Source organism: Mirounga leonina, unplaced genomic scaffold (genome assembly GCF_011800145.1).
Source record: "Mirounga leonina isolate KUSES-001 unplaced genomic scaffold, KU_Mleo_1.0 Mir_92, whole genome shotgun sequence".
Lineage (NCBI taxonomy): Eukaryota > Metazoa > Chordata > Mammalia > Carnivora > Phocidae > Mirounga > Mirounga leonina.
This window is the reverse complement of record NW_023270852.1, coordinates 16,072,276-16,089,767: the sequence shown is the minus strand read 5'-3', so window position 1 is coordinate 16,089,767 and position 17,492 is coordinate 16,072,276.

Below are 17,492 nucleotides of genomic sequence, written 5' to 3'. Positions count from 1 at the left end.
TGAGGCTGAAGAGGGATGAAGCCCCACCTTGTTCACTCAGAGCTGTTGGTGCTCTAGGCGAGGGGGAGGGACCTGGGGGGCCCAGTAGAAGGGACTGTTGGGCAACAGCAGGGCGTGGGGGATCGGTGAGGGTGGGAGTTGGCGGGTGGCAACCTCACTGCAGCCCCCCCAAGGCCCCCTAATGGACCCCACAGAGGCTGCTCGTCAAAGCCTCTTGCCTAATTATCAAATTGCTCCCAGATCCCCTCCTGCAGCCTGACCTCCTCGCAGCCAGAGTCTGCTAGGACACATCAGGCTGAGCCCAGAGATGGGGACACTGGTGTGCAGGGCAGCCAGACCCCGGCCTGGGCCCTTCCCTCACTCCCAGCAGTCCAGGCCCAGGCCGGGGTCTGCCCCCAAGTCCCATGAGGGACAAGGGTTGGTTTAGGAGCCAGTCCCACTCGGGGCCCCTGGCTGGGTTCTCTGGTTCCTGTTTTCTTCTTCCTTAGAATGGGATTTTAATCTCAAGCCCCCCACCCAGGGTCATAGAGATAGTGTTTACCAACTCCTGGGGGAGCTAGTGCCCCTCTCTCTGAACTCCAAACCAAACTCTGGGAGGTGGAGTGTGGGCTGACAGCCGGCCCCAGGCTGCACCCCTGCCTAACCCTGACACCAGGCTTGCTTTGCTCGAAGCAAGTGCCCCTCACTCCTGCATCCTCCTGAGACAGACTCAGCCTCCCCACGAGTCAGCCTCTCTGTGGAAGACTGGCTTTCGGCTGGCTAACCCCCATGCCAGAAGAGAAGGTGCCTCAGGCTCCCCCACAGCCCCAGAGCCCTGCTGATGTCCTGCTCTGAGGGCACTGCGCAGGGTCCTGGGGTCTGGTGCAGATGTTGGGAGGGTATTTCCCAGGGTCCGGCTGTGAGCCCCGACACAGCCATTCCACCCCCAGGCCCCCATTCGGTGCTTTCCCCACTCCCCAGGGCAACCTCACACGTGTGTGCACACATCCCCACACGCATACGCACAGGCAGCTGCACGCAGCTGCACACAGATGCAAGGTCACATGCCCACGAGCTCAGGATCGGGCGGGGGTGAGGGGCAGCTGACATCTGCCCACCAGGTGCGGCCCAGCTGTTAATCAGTGCTTGGAAGGAGCGGCTGGTGCCGGGACCCCTGGGGAGATGAGGGCAGCCAAAGGTCACCTGGGGTTCCCACAGCCCCTCACGGTGGCCGCAGGGACCATGCCAGGAGCCTGTCAGCCCCCCGGCTGCCCCCTCCCACTTCCAGATGGGGAAACGGGGCTCGGAGTGGCGCGGGGACAGAGTGGGGGCCTCACAGCAGCAGCAGGTGGGGCTGGACTTCACGCCCTGCGTTTGTGGCCTGAGCTGGGCCTCTCCCCTCCCCATTCGGCCCCAGATATTTGCCCCACACCTGCCCCTGCTCCCTGCCTGGAGGAAGAGGGCCAAAGGGGCCTTGGCCACTGTCTCCAAACCCTAAGAGGCCACAAGAAGGCACAGGGCACTCAGCTCTGACATTCCTCCAGTCAGAGCTGTCCCATACGGGCGGAGGCTGCCCCAAATTGAAGGGAGAGAGCCCACTGTCCCTGAGGGTGTTCAAGCAGGGGCTGCAGGCTACTGGGGACTTTGATGGGTAGGCTCAGTAACCACCAAGAGTCTTTCCAGGCAAGGCATTTCCCTGTTCTAAGATTCTGAGTGTTAGTGACCCCCTGAGTTAAGAATTCCTCTGAAGTTTGGATTAAATATACCCCCCTCCCCAGGCTCCTTCCAGTCCCCTTACTCCGGGACTTTCTGAGCTTCTCGAATCCTCTTGGCCAAGCCCCACGGCCTGTGAGCAGACAGTTCAGGACTCCAGTCCCTGCTCATCAATGACTTTGTCTCACCAGTGGCTCCATCTGTAAGGTTGGGCCCATCCCAACAGCACCAGCTTCTTGCACTGTGGTTGTGGTGAGGAGAAATTAAGGGCCACACATGAAAGCTATTGTCAACCAGACCAGGAGCTGGTGAACTTGACTCTGGCTTGGAGGGTTCTGCAGGAGGAGACAGTAGGAGCAGAGACTGGAGGTGGTTGGGGAAGATAAAGGAGCTAGGGTGACAAAAGGCCTGGGTGTGAGCAAGGGAGCTATGGGGGCCAAGGCTGGGGGCTTCGGATAGCAGACAGAGGCCCCAGGACCTGCGTCGGTGGACATGTGTTCCCCAGCGGGACGGCGGGAGGGTGCATCTATCACTGCCCGTGGCCTGCCAGCCCAGGCTCCAGCCACTGGAGCTGGTGGTGGATCAAAGGGCTGTGAAGACGAGGCTGACAGCTGGGCCAGGCCCGGGTCACCTCATTGACCCCAGCTGGTGGCCCAGGCCTTGGGAAAGTGGGGCTAGGAAGTGCTTGAGGATGGGGCTCCAGGAGGCAGATTCTGGTCCTCAAAGAGCACCTGCTGGGCACCAGACTGGGTGGGGCTTTGCCCTCATCATGGGTGCCCACATTGGGATGACCCATTTTACAGATGAGGACACGGAGGCCCAGAGATCTCTTCTGTCTGGGTCTCCTCCTGCCCCCCATCCTCAACCACAAAGGAGAGGGTGTATCCAGGGAAACATGGTGGAAGCACCCAGATTAAGTGGGGAAAAATTCTAGAAACCGGAAGGGAGGACATGGGCCCTGGAACACCGGGACCGTGTCTCCGGACGTACTGTGTACAGCTCGGAGAGCTCCAGAACCAGTTCTGCCTGGCCTGGCTTGGCCCTCCCAGGCGTACAGCAACCACAGTGGCCTTGGAGGGGCTTCTTCAGGCCTCTGTCTCCCCATCTGTAAAATGGGCCGCTTGGACTCACTTTTCTCCAAGAGGCCTTCCAGCCCTGAGGTGGAATGGGGAGGGCTGGCGAGGGTTCCAGAGAGGAGGCCTCTCCAGCTCAGATTTAACGAGCCGTCTGTTCAGTTGGAACTGATCAAAACCAGACCTGAGCTCAGTCGTGTCTCTGATTTGCACAGACTGAAGCCGCCAAGAATTCATCCCTCACTGTTTCCAGTAAATAATTGGGCTCCCGTGGGGTTCCCAGGGCGGGCCGGACGTCTCACCTCCTCTCTTCACAGCGGACTTGACCAGGGGAGGCCTGGCGGGAAGGAAACCCACAGGCGGGCCTCGCCTTGTGCTCCTACCACACCAACCCGGGGTTGGTGCGGGTTGCTCGGCGCCCCCACCCCTCACGTGGCCAGGGTGGTCAGGCTGCCAGCTGGAGCCCACGGCCCGCTCGCCCGGGAGTCTGGCGCCATTGTTTCCTTCGTGCACGCCGTCCACAGCCCCTCACAGAACGCCCGAGAGCCGTGATGGGAGGCAGTGGCCCGGCCCCTCCTCAGAAGCTCCCCGCAGCCTCTCAGAGGTCCTGAGGGGTCACCACCCGGTTGTTCCTCCCGTTTCTAAAAGAAACCAAGAGACGCCAAAAGCGGGCTTGGAATAGTGCCGTCGTGGAAGTTGTGCGGTGAGCCCCGTCTCTCAGTTCTGTGGGGCACTGCCATGGCTGCGAACGTGCCACTGTGGGGTGAGGGGCCCGCGAAAGCCCAAGGGACCGCAGTCGGGGGCTGTGACGCCTGGATCGAAAGCCCGCCGCACAGCACGTGCACGCACACGCACACGGCCGGGGGAGGTCCGGGCTGACGCACAGGGGCGCACGCGCACGCACACGGCCGGAGGAGGCCCGGGCTGACGCACAGGGGTGCACGCGCACGCACACGGCCGGAGGAGGCCCGGGCTGACGCACAGGGGCGCACGCGCACGCACACGGCCGGGGGACGCCCGGGCTGACGCACAGGGGCGCACGCGCACGCACACGGCCGGGGGACGCCCAGGCTGACGCACAGGGGCGCACGCGCAGCCGCGTGGGTTGCACAGTGTGCACTTGAACAAGGGTCCCGGGCGATTCCCTCTTCCTGCCGTGTTTGGGAGCTCGAGACCAGAGACCCGACCTTGACAGAATATCCACTCTCCCCCTAAGATTGTAACTTTGGAGTTCTCTGGACTCCAAGTCACCCTTCTTGCTCCAAAAAAAATAAAAAGCCACAGAAAATAGAAAGATGTGGGGGATATTTTGCTGCCATTTCACACTGAAGTGTGAGCGATTGGGTTTGACTGCATAGGAGAGTTTGCACAGGTGAGGACCGGCCCAAGGAGTCAGTGGGTTGCCCTGTCCCAGGACAGAGAGGCCTAGAGCACTGGCCTCTTACAGGCCCCTTCGGCCGGGAGGAGAAGGGACACCTGCACCCCTGTGCTCTGCCCGCTGTGGATCGGATCATAGTTCAGCATTTGCATTTGCTCTAAGTGGGGAGGGCAGGAAGGCCCTATCAAAATAGGGGCACAGCTAAATCCCATTGTTCTCATGTGCATTGAGTGACAGGGTTGAATTCATTCTGAATCTCAAATAATATTCAAAGATGGCAGGAGACTGTATGTTTACCCAAAGGGAGCAGGATTTTTTAAAGTTCCAGAGCTAGTGCTAAGAGTTGGTGGCTGCTGGCCTACCCCACCTTCCGAGTCCTCCGTCTGGGCTCAGCATCTGCATTCTGAGTTCAGGCTCTGAGTTATCAGTTTTGATTCTAAGCTCTAGTTGGTTCAAGGTCGAATAGATCCTCGATGGTCCTCTGGGCCCTTGACAATGTTCCATGAATAAATCTACCAACCAACTAAGCAGAAGAATGGAGGAGGAGGGAGGGGAAGGTGTGGAGGGAGAGAGGGGTAGGGGAGGGTGTCTCGGTCCTCCCAGACCTTGGCCCTGCCTACCGGCTGCATTTCCTTGGGACTGTGATTATCTCATCCTCCCTTTGGGTCAAAGAACCAAGGTTGGGGGCGGGTGTCCTTGAAGACTGGACTATTCCTTCTCTTGATACCCTGAGAAAGGGATTTGGAAAAATCTCTTTCAAGCCCGCTCTTACTGCCTGGACCACTTTTGGCTCCCTCTTCCTCTCCCACCAGCCCTTCTCTTGGGGGCCAGCAGCCCAGTTTGGGAAAACAGCCCTCTGGCCCTTCTCTGCTCTGTGCACCTCCCGGCTCCCCTGTGCACAGGTGGGCCTTTCTCTTCGACTTATCCTGCAATGCAACAAAGCTGGATGGGGGAGGATGGGGGAGGCCTCTGCCTCCCACCCTTAGGTGGATGAAGCACCAGAAGGTCAGTTTGCAATTGGAGGGGCCTTAAAATCATGGGGGTGGGGAGTCAGCAGACATTACCTCAGTTGGCCACTTGTTCCCTTAACAAGCCCTTTGTCAGGCTCTGGGGACCTAGGAGGAGTTTGACCAGGTACCAGCCCACCTGGTTCTCTCTGACCCCAGACTGGGGGCACCTCCTAGGTGAGGACTGGGTCAGACCTTCCTCCTGATCCTGGCATCCAGCCCGGGCAGGGTCTAAAAAAGGTTTTGGAAAATATGAGCGAGGCCCCAGCCTCCCACACCCCTACCACATCCAGCATGAGACTGACCCAGAGAGAGTGTGAGCTGTGAGAAGCACGGAGTGCTCCCCTGGGGAGCCCCGCTGATGGCAGCAGCCGTGCTAAGTGTGCATGGGTGCCAGGGCCACGTGAGAGCCGTCCTGCTAGACCCCAGCACCCTTTTCCCAGAGTGCCCGCCTCTCTGGGGGGGGACCCTTCATGCCTCAGGAAGCTGCACTGCCTGCCCCGGCTGCCAGCACCTCTCCCTGCCCCGAGGCCTCCACTGGGCCCCTGAGCCGCCCCAGAGGGGAAAAGGGCCAGCCAGCCAGCAGAGGGCTGGGGGCTGAGGTTGCCACGGACAGCTTAGCTTCCCCGGGACCAGCCTTCCCACCCACACCTGAAATAACAGGCGTGTGCTGGCGTTTCCAGTCTGTGACTTTTACTCCCTTGTGATCCCCCCTCACTTGACAGATTAATATTCGGGGAAGCCCCAGGGGATGGCTGGAGGGAAAGCCACTGCCCAGGCTCCCCCCATCTCCCTGGCCTGGGGCCCCTGCTGCTGAGGAGGTGGCTCTGGTTCTGCTTCATCTGCATCCCAGACCTGGATGGATGGCAGACAGGTGCCTGGTGTCCCGGCCACCTCCCTGTCCTTCCCATGCCTAGCCAGAGAAAGTCACCAGCTTGCAAGTAATTGGCCCCAGAATCCCCGTTGCAGGCCATTCTGGGCCACCAGTTCTGGGAGCCAGCCTGGGCACAGCTGGCCTACTGATCCCCAGTGAGACACCTGTAGACCCTGCTCCCTGCAGAGACCTGGTCCCAGAGCCTCGGCACAGCCAAAACCACGAGGCCCGAATCAGGAATGCCGCCCTGAGAGAACGAACCACAGCCCAGAGGGGTCAACGACCATTGCAGCAGTAACCGCGGATATCGGATATCGATTGCCTGCTTTCTCTGTGCTGTTAGCCAGGCTAAGTGCTTCGCGTTATTAACCCATTGAATCCTCAGAAAGCTGCAATGAGTCTGGCCCGGCTTTCAGCCCTATTCCACAGAGGAGGAAACCCAGGCTCCGAGAGGTGAAGGGCTTTGCCTTTGGCCACACCGTTTATGAGCTGCGGTGCTGGGATTAGAATCACGACATGGGACACCCAGAGCCTGTTATAACCTATACCCGGCAAGACTCAACCCCAGAAGTGCTGGCCCATAGCTCCCCAGATGTGTCTGTTCCTGCTGCCTCTGTAGGTCCGTGTATGGGAGGAGACTCCCAGGCTGCAGCGGGGGACGGGGACCAGGAGAGCAAGGCCCAATTCTCCCCTAGCCGAGCACTTCCCAGCAGACAGTGGGGCCTGGGTGCGGGGGTGCCGCCTGCCTAGGACCTGGGCCGCACCCAGTTCCCCAGAGGCCAGGGCTGTGCGCAGAGTGGCCCAGTGGCCCAGCAGTCCTCCCTGCTGCCCCACCCCCGCCCTCCCCTTGTGCTTGGGGAGGGAGAGCTTGGGGGCCTTGTTATCTTGGGGCAAATGCAGACTGGGCTTGGGTCACCAGGCTCTTGACCTCTAGATGAGCGCTGGGAGAAGGAGGCCAGGTGGAGTGTGGCTGCCCTGGAGGGTTTCTTATCTAACTGCTGCCCTCCCCTCAGGGTAAGAAGGAGAAACTGGCCCCCAGAAGGTCAATGACTTGCCCAGGGTCATCATGTAGCCAGCCAGTGCTGTCTGCAACTCTCTGGGCCTCAGAACCATGGCCCTTCTCCTCTAGCTACCTCTAGCTGAGCAAGTCAGCTGGGAGGGGAACTTGCTGAGGAGAGCCCAGAGGCTTCTTCCTGTTTCCCCTTTGGGATCCTGGGTCTCAGGATCCAGAGCCAGGGGTGAGCAAATATCTCAGGCCACAGCACAAAGTGCTCCCCCCACCCCCGCCTCGCCAAGCCATGGGGCTCTCTTGCTGTATGGCTGTGTGAGAGTCTGGGCCAGCTCCCTCCTCACGTGCACCGGGATGGGGGAGGTACTGAGGGGCAAGGGGCGGGGAATGGGTACCACTCCAGGTGCTTTCATGTTCCCAAGAGGCTCAGGGACCCTTCCCCACATGCCAAAGTGCCGCATGAGTGCTCATGACACGCTGACTTGTGCACCCACCCAGCTTCTACTGGGGAGGAAGGCCCAAAGAGCAGGGACCCGACCTGGGAGCCAGAGGCCCAACCTGAATGAGACAGAGAGATGGAGAGAGACGGCCTCAAACGTGCACTCTGGTCCAGCCATGCTTCTGGGGGGGGTCAGCCCTCCTTCTTCTCGTGTAAACTGGGGATGTTGCCCCTTTCTTTTTTTTTTTTTTTAAGATTTTATTTATTTTTCAACAGAGAGAGAGACAGCGAGAGAGGGAACACAAGCAGGGGGAGTGGGAGAGGGAGAAGAAGGCTTCCTGCTGAGCAGGGAGCCCGATGTGGGACTCGATCCCAGGACCCTGGGATCATGACCTGAGCTGGAGGTAGACGCTTAACGACTGAGCCACCCAGGCGCCCACGTTGCCCCTTTCTTGATGAGAGTTTAGGTGCAGGTCAGATGAGGTCCTGGGTGTGTGGGGGGAGGTGTCCTCGATAACCTTAAAGGCCTTTTCATCAGATACGGGCTGGGGCCTCCCCCCTGCCTCCCGGCCTTCCCCTCTTGGTCTCTGGCTATCCATCTGTTCAATGAGGAGATTGGGCTGAAGGATCTAGAAGGCTGCTTCTTGCTCTTAAAAGTCACCTGTCACCTCCCCGGTTGAGAAGGAGGGGCCCAGCAAGATCGAGGAGGAGGGTCCACAGAATATTAGGGGGTTGGCTGGGCCCGCAGAAGTGAGATTCCGGGGTCCCCTGAAAGCCTTCGATGTCCAGCAGAGCCATCTGGAGCATTCTGGAGCAGGGCCAGGCCTGCTGTGCTGGAGATGAAAAAACGGCCCCGGGGATGTGGCTGAGGGGGCAAGAGGTAGGGAGGGGTCTGTCACCCGCCGGGCGGGCGGGATGAGCCCAGTCTAAATAAATCACTAACACACGGGTGGAGAATTCCTTGAAAAGGCGCCCTGGATTATGGACAGCAGAAGGGGAGGGGATGGGGGAGAGGCTCAGGGGAGCCATTCCTGTGATCTCCCCCTCTCATGCACCAGGGCCCTTCCCCCTCCCACATCGGGGGCTGTGACTCTCTGAGGACTGGCCGCCTCTGGGATGGGGTTAGCCTTGGTCGGGGGGGCTCTCGATCCACGTCGTGAGAAACTTGAAAAGCCCCGAGCCCCTCCGAGGGGAGAGAGGTGTTGAAAGCTGCATCCTGCTCGGAGGGTTGTGCCAAGGCCAGAGATAATATCATGTGCCGGAGAGCAGTGGGGCTGGGCCTCACCAGCCCCTGCCTCACCCCCACCCCCTGCGCCCTGCACCCCTGCCTGGGCCTGAGCCTCTGCTCTTGGGCAGGGGCCCTGTCGCTCTCAGCCTGGGAGGTGGCCTGGCCCCCTTCCCACTGGACCCACTCCAAGCTTGAGAAACCCCAACTGGCGCGGGGCAGGGTCAGAGATCGGTGTGGGGGTGGGGAGGAACAGTCTGATGCTGAGGTCTGGAACTGGTCAGATCATCCTAGGTTCCCTCCGGCCTCTGGAAAGGGGAGCTGGGGAACCCCGGTCACCTCTAAGGGGGTCCGAGGGCTTACAGGGCCTGTCCTGGGCAGGGGCACGAGGCTGGCTCGGGCTGGTGCTGTCCAGGCTCTCCCTGCAGCTCTGGGGCCGGGGGCTGGTGGCTGCCGACTGAACAGATGGATGGGTGAGCGTCTGAATAAGAAAGAGGCAGGGCCCAGAAACCCTACGATCCAAGCATGACTGGAGAGCAGGTCCAGAGAAGGGTTTCCACTTCCCCGCTCAGTAATGATACCTCATGAGTCTCACGCTTCACGGCTTACAAAGGGCCTTTGCATTCACTCCCCTGGCCCCGGGAGGAAGGACGTGGTCGGATTCGCCCTGTGGCAGATGAGGAAACTCGGAAAGGCCCAGCTTGGCACCAGGCGGTCTCCCCCAAGGCTTCCGTGTTCTCTGCCTCTGAGCTCCCAGGAGCCCAGAACTGCTAACAGGGCAGGAAATGTCAACCTATCCAGTAGATGAGACAGCCAGGTCTAGGGAGGGTCAACACAGGGGACTAAAGGCCCAGCCAGGACCAGAATTCAGCTGTTCAGCTCCCGGCCTAGCCCTGTGAGGGCCAGGCTTGAGCACGCTGTATGCCTGTGTGGGAGACAGACGCAGCCATTTCCCTGAGCAGGGGACGCGGGCCACGAAGGCCAGGCCCCAGGTCTCTCTCCTGCTTAAGCCCCTTCTCTGTCCCGCTGTTGCACCTCATGGCCCGGCCCCCGCCAACCTCTGTGGTGTCCTCCCTCCGGCCCCTGCAGCTGAAGCCCCGACCTTGTGCCAGGCAGGACAGGGAGGCCTTTCCTACAAATCGGGAACCACTTGCCACCCCTGGAGCCTGAGCCACTCCAGACTGCAGCCCCCACCTCCCTGCAACACACATCTGTTCTGGAGCCTGAAAATGTCTCATTGAAGAATGGCTCTGCTAGTTCATTTCCTCTCATCAACAGCCCAAACGTTCTCTGCCGGATCCCAGGCCCCTGCCAGGCCCTGTGAGGGATAGAGAGAGGCTGGGCTTTGGCCTTGAGTTGGGTGGACTGTGCCCCTTACCACTTGGGTAACCCTTGCCCACCCACCACCCTTCTCTGAGCCTTAGTTTCTTCATCTGTAAAATGGGACGATGACTCAGGTCAGAGGATGCCCAGTATTGCAGGACTCAAAGGAAAGCAGAGATGTGAATGTATTTTGCAAATTATAAAATGCTGTTCAAAATACAAATGAAATATGAGGGAGGAGCCTAGGTGACTTCCCAGGGTCACACAGAGGTGGTCCCAGAAGCAGACCACATCAGTGTGGGAGGGCTGGACTATGGGGGCACCTAATTCTGAAGGGCCTGGGGAGCCGCTGTGGGGTCCCTGACAAGCACCTTCTCAGGGAGGGCTGCCCCGTGCTGGTCAGAGGGCTCCTCCTCTGAGAGCAGGGGGAGGCCCTTCCCCGGGAACTTCTCAGCTGCCCCATTCAACCTCTTAGAAAATAGGCCCATCGAGGGGAGAGACCTACCCAGAGTCACATGGCCACTCGGAGGGGGCCAGGGACAAACCAGGTCAGGGTGTCACCAGCTGGGGCAGCTTCCTGGCGACCCTATGAGCACTCACACCCCCTCAGGCCTAGGAACCCAAGCCCCTCACCCTCAGGCCACACCTCAGACTCCAGCCATGAGTAGCCCGTCAAAGCCCAGCAGGAGGCCAGGCAGGGCACCTGGAGGTGTGCAAGCAGGTAGGAGGAGCAGAGAGGGGTCTTCAGAGAAGAACCAGAGTGGTGGTGAAAGGGGCCAGAGGAGGCTGGTCATGGGAGCCAGAGGCCCAGGGGAGCGGCTGCTCTGGGCGCATCCCAGGAGTCTCAGTCAGGGAGACTGAGGCCTGGCCCAGCACAGAGCTCATCGTGCCTCCTCGGCCACGGCCCAGTGATGTCCCCACACAAGGTGGGCCCCACAGCAGAGGGGTCAGGGGCCAGCCGGTGCTGGCAATCGGGCATTTTGTGAGGCTTTGGTACAAGTGACATTTACTCCTCAGAAGAGTTTGTGAAGCTAATAAAGTCAACATGATTGCTTAACCTGCTGAGCAGTTGAGGGGTCAGTCCGGATCAAGTGTAAATCAGTTCAGTGCCCTCTGCCCGCCTGGGAGCAGTGAGGCCTGACCCTCTGTCCGCGCCTTGGTGATGGTCGTTTCGTTAGCTCCTCACAGGAGCGCCGAGGTGAAGCAAGTGCCTCCTGAGTTGTCGATGAGGACACTGACATTCAGAGAGGTTAAGTCACTTGCCAGCAAAGGACAGAGCAGGCATTTGGACTCAGGTCTGTGGATTTCAGGGTGAGGGTCCTTTCCACTCCCTCCCCTGCCACCCCTGTGCTCCCCACCCCCACCCCCACCCCCATGCTATGGTCCAGAAAGGACTCTCACAGGAGGACGGGGCTCTGTCCTGGCACCCCCACCGGCCTCGGCCGGGCCATCCCTAATGCCTGTCATCCCTGCTGTCCTCAGAGTTCACCCATCAGCTCCCTATGTTTGCTGTCCCCCCAAAGCCCACCTCCCACAGCTCCTTAGAGAACGAGGGGAGCTAACAAAGCCCCCAGTGACCACTGAGGACTTGACTGCCCAGCTTTTCCGTGAGGGCAATGGGGAGCCACAGAAGGGTGTTGAGCAGGGAGAGACAGGGTAGGACTCAACTGAACTGGGTTTCCAGGGAGGCTGACGAAGCTCGAGCTTCAGGTCGCTCACTCATCTGGGTTTCTTTCCGGGCTGGAGGTGCCGGTAAGACGGAGGCTAGCAATGTGTCCATATGAGTATGTGGTTTTGTGAAATTGGCCGAAACATAATGTGTGAACTCCAACTGGTTAAGACCTCTGTCTCTTTCCACTTTGACTTTCACCTCTCGGGGGCTGCTGGAGAAGCCCGATACTTTTGGAATCTGACTAAGGGCAAGTTGAGTGGAGTTTGAGTTTCATTTGGGTTTCTGGGGGTATATATACACATGTGTGGCCGAGTACTGACCATCCTGGTGTGGACTGGCTTCTAGAAATACTCTCCCTGCCTCCTGCCCATGCTCGCCCGGCATCGTGACCCCATGGTGCAGGGCCACAGGTCACGTTGTGACATCAGCGTGTCCTACAGACCCTGGTGCTGCCAGCATATGGGCCGCGGGGGAGAAGCAATAGTTGAAATTGGCAGAGCCAGTCAGTAGTCTGTGGCGAATTCTGCCGATCATCAGACTGTGTAAGGCTGTAAGCGGGAGATTTCTCATTTATGCTTACCCAAAAGAAAAGTGTCCTTCTGTCCAGGAGAGACTCAATAAGGCAGCAGGTAAACTATAAAATCACCATTTGGGTTTTCTTTTCTCCAATGCCAATCACACAAAATAAAATGTACTGGAAGTCCCGCGGCTTCGGCAAACCTGTCGCATTAGCACAAACGGCGAGTGCGTCTGTGTACGACCCATCTCTCAGGGCTCTGGTACCTGGGCGCTCCTCCTCACGGGGGCTCAGCCTCTGCCCCCGTACCTGCCCCGCCTCCACGGTGCTCATCCCCACTCCGGGAAGCTCCTTGCACCCTGGCCAGTCACTTGTGTGAGAAACCCTGAGCCTCCTCGCGACCTCCACCCACCCGTAGGTCTGGGGTCCACCCCTCGGAGCAAGCAGAACAAACACAACCTCCCTTTACCACCTGGAAAACCCTTGCTCCGCCTCACCCAGCAGAGCCCCGGTCAAACACTGCTCCTCCTTGAGGTTTCCCCAGCTCCCCATCCAAAGTCCAGGGGCTCCCACGCAGGAGCTCTTGCAGCGGGAGGGGACTGCATAGCCGCCTCGCTGCGCACCAAGGACCAAGCACGCCTGGCCCGGGGCAGAGTGCAAGGCCACAACCCCTGCCTTCATCCTCTGGGAACTACCCCCCCCACACCCCCTGAGGGGGCCAGAGCCTCGCCTCCCCCAGCCCAGGCTCAGACCTGACTTGGCAGCGACCTTCACTGCCACTGGCCATACCCACTTAAGTAGAGCCCCCTTTCCTCTGGACTCCCTGCCTCCCTCCCACCTTTCTGGCCTTTTCCTCTTAGTCTCCCGCAAGGGCTCTTTTCCTCCTCTTTCTCCCACCTCTAAATGAACCCCAGAGCTCAGTCTGAACGCACTCCTCCCACTCTGTAGTCTCTCTCTGACTAGCCAGTGACCTCTTGTCTGCACACAGCCCCTACCGACCTCTACCCTCCGGAGTCAGGCGGGCGGGCCCCTCAAACAGATCACGTCTAAGTCTGAATCAGCATTCCCCGATCGACCTGCCTTTCCTCTTGTTTGCACTACGGACCCATCCTGCTTCCATTCCTGCCTAAGTTACCCTTCTGTCCCTCCACCCTCAGCATCCACTGTGCTTTTTTTTTTTTTTTAATTTAAATTCAACTTAGCTAACATATAGTGTATTATTAGTTTCAGAGGTAGAGGTCAGTGATTCATCAGTTTTGTATAACATCCAGTGCTCATTACATCCCATGCCCTCCTTAATGTCCATCACTCAGTTACCCCATCCCCACCCCCTCCCCTCCAGCAACCCTCAGTTTGTTTCCTGAGATTAAGAGTCTCTTATGGTTTGTTTCCCTCTCTGGTTTCATCTTATTTTATTTTTCCTTCCCTTCCCCTATGTTCCTCTGTTTTGTTTCTTAAATTCCACATATGAGTGAAATCATATGATGTTTGTCTTTCACTGACTTATTTCACTTAGCATAATACCCTCTAGTTCTATCCACATCATTGCAAATGGCGAGTTTTCATTCTTTTTGATGGCTGCATAATATTCCTCTGTGTGTGTGTGTGTGTGTGTGTGTATGTACCACATCCTTAACCACTCATCTGTTGATGGACATCTGGGCTCTTTCCACAGTTTGGCTGTTGTGGACATTGCTGCTATAAACATCGGGGTGCACCTACCCCTTCGGATCCCTACATTTGTATCTTTGGGGTAAATACCCAGTAGTGCAATTGCTGGGTCGTAGGGTAGCTCTATTTTTGAGGAACCTCCATACTGTTTTCCAGAGTGGCTGCACCAGCTTGCATTCCCACCAACAGTGTAGGAGGGTTCCCCTTTCTCCGCATCCTTGCCAACATCTGTCATTTCCTGACTTGTTAATTTTAGCCATTCTGACTGGTGTGAGGTGGTATCTCCTTGAGGTTTTGATTTGGATTTCCCTGATGCCCAGCGATGTTGAGCACTTTTTCATGTGTCTGTTGGCCATTTGGATGTCTTCTTTGGGAAAATGTCTGTCATGTCTTCTGCCCGTTTGTTGACTGGATTTTTCTTTTTTGGGTGGTGAGTTTGATAAGTTCTTTATAGATCTTGGATACTAGCCCTTTATCTGATAAGTCATTTGCAAATATCTTCTCCCATTCCTTCGGTTGTCTTTTAGTTTTGTCTACTGTTTCCTTTGCTGTGCGAAAGCTTTTTAACCTGATGAAGTGCCAATAGTTCATTTTTGCTTTTGTTTCCCTTGCCTCTGGAGACATGTCTAGTAAGAAGTTGCTACAGCCAAGGTCAAAGAGGTTGCTGCCTATGTTCTCTTCTAGGATTTTGATGGATTCCTATCTCACATTTAGGTCTTTCATCCATTTTGAATTTATTTTTGTGTATGGTGTAAGAAACTGGTTTAGTTTCGTTCTTCTGCATGTGGCTGTCCAATTTTCCCAGCACCATTTGTTGAAAAGACTGTTTTTTTTCACGTTGGACATTGTTTCCTGCTTTGTCAAAGATCAGTTGACCATAGAGTTGTGGGTCCATTTCTGGGCTCTCTATTCTGTTCCATTGATCTATGTGTCTGTTTTTGTGCCAGTACCATGCTGTCTTGATGATGACAGCTTTGTAACAGAGCTTGAAGTCTGGGATTGTGATGAGTTACGCTTTGGTTTTCTTTTTCAACATTTCCTTGGCTATGTGGGGTCTTTTCTGGTTCCATACAAATTTTAGAATTGTGCTTCAGCTCTGTGAAAAATGCTGGTGTTATTTTGGTAGGGATTGCATTTTAAAAAATACACCTTATTGAGGCATAATTACATGCAATAGACCACACCCTTTTAAAATGTACTTTTATAATTCTTATGTTTCTCCATGTACTGAGCTTTTTATTGTGATTCTGGAATATGCTTCTTTATGCCTGGTGATATCTTCTTTTTCGAGTCTACTCTATCTGATATTAATATAGCCACCCCAGCTGTCTCATGCGTACCATTTGCATGGTCTATTTCATTCCATCCTTTTTTTTCTCCCAGTCTGCTTGTGTCTTTATATTTGTGTGTGTGTGTGTGTCTTTATATTTAAAGTGTGTCTCTTTTAGGAGGCATGGAATTTGTTCTTGCTTTTTTTTTTTTAATTTAGTCTGACAATCTCTGCCTTTTGATTGGAATATTTGTTCTGTTTGTATTTACTGTAATGATTGAAATGCTTTTCTTTTAGGGGCGCCTGGGTGGCTCAGTCGGTTGAGCGTCCGACTCCTGATTTTGGCTCAGGTCATGATCTCAGGATCCTGGGATCAAGCCCCGCATCGGGTTCCATGCTCAACTGGGAGTCTGCTTGAGATTTTCTCTCTCCTTCTCCCTCTCTCCACCATCCCCTGTGCTCTCAAATAAATCTTCAAAAAAAAAAAAAGAAATATTTTTAGTCTGTCACTTGCTGTATGTCTTTTGTGGGGTTTGTTCCTTAGTTCCTCCTTTCTGGCTTTCTGTTGAGTTAACCAGATATATTAGTATTCCATTTTATTTTATTCCATTTTTAGTGGCTTTCTAGCCATATCTCTTTGCGTAACTTTTAGTGGTTGCTCTACAGATTACAATATGCATCTTTATTATATTCATATGAACATAATATATATATATACACACACATATCTCTATCAGAGTCTACTTGGAATTAATGAATTACTTAATTTAGGAATGTTGCAATAATATATTTCTATTTATTCCCCACTCTCCTTAATGCTATTGTTGTCAGTTACATGTACATACTTTATAAGCCCCCAAAATATATATGTAACCTTTTCATTGACCCACATATTTATCAGTTCCAGTTCTCTTCTTTCCTTACTGTAGATCTGAGTTCCCTTTAGTCTGGAGAACTTCCTTTAGCATTTCTGGTCATGAAGAACTCCTGGTCATAAATTATCTCCTTACTTATTTATCTTAAAATGTCTTATTTTATCTTCATTTTTGGAGGATGGCTTGCTAAATATAGAATTATCTGTGACAGTTTTTTCTTTCAGCACTTTGAACGTGTTGTTTCAATATCTTCTAACATCCACTGTTTCTGATGAGAAATGGATCACTATTCGTATCACTGTTCTGTACACAAGGTATTTTTTGTTCTGGCTGCTTTCAAGATTTTCTCCTTAACTTTGGCTTTCATCAGTTTGACTGTTTTTTTTTTTTTAGATTTTATTTGTTTATTTGAGAGAGAGATCGAGAGAGAGAGAGAGAGAGAGGGCGTACCTGAGTAGGGGGACGAGTATAGGGAAAGGGAGAGGGAGAAACAGACTCCCTGCTAAGCACAGAGCCTGACTTGAGGCTTGACATGGGGCTCGCCACAGGGCTCAATCCCAGGACGCCAAGATCATGACCTGAGCCGAAGTCAGAGGCTTAACCAACTGAGCCACCAAGGAGCCTCTCATCAGTTTGACTTAATGTGCCTAAAAGTGATTTTCTTTGTGCTTCTCTCCTTGGGATTTGTTGAGATTCTTAGCTCTTAAAGTTAGTTTTTCACCAAATTTGGGGAGTTTTTGGCCAGTATGTATTAATACATTTTCCTGCCATTTTATCTCTCTCTTTTTTCCTTCTGGAATTCCAATTACACAGATTTTAAACCTCATGATATCCCTCAAGTTTTCAATCTTCAATCTTTCTTCTCTTTTCAGATTAAGTGATTTCTATTCATCTGTCTGCGGGATCAGTGATTCTTCTTTACAACCATCTTCAATCTATTGTTGAGCTCAGCCAGTGAATTTTTCATCTCAATGATTGTACTTTTTCAGTTTTGGAATTTCCATTTAGTTATATATATATATACACACACATATATATACACACACACACACACACATAATTTCCACTTCTCTGTTGAGATTCTCTTTCTCTTCATTCATTAAGACCGTTCTTTTCTTTAAATCTTTGAACATATTTTCCTTTTACTGTATGTATAAAAGCTGCTTTGAAATGTTTGCTAAATCCAACATCTGTGTCCTATTTAGCTGCTTGTTTGTCTTTTGTTTTCCCTGAGTATGGGTCACATTTTCCTGTTTCTCCGCAGTCTGAAAACTAGACATTGTAGTAATTCTGGGTTCCGTTGTACTCTTCTGATAACTCTTGGTGTTGATTCTGGTGAGCAGTTATTTTGCCTTGATTCAAACTGCAAACTCTGTCCCCTCCACAGTGTACAGCAACAGATATCTCTGTTACAACTTCCACATGCTGCCTTTTTTTTTTTTTTTAAACTCCTGACTCCCAGGGGTC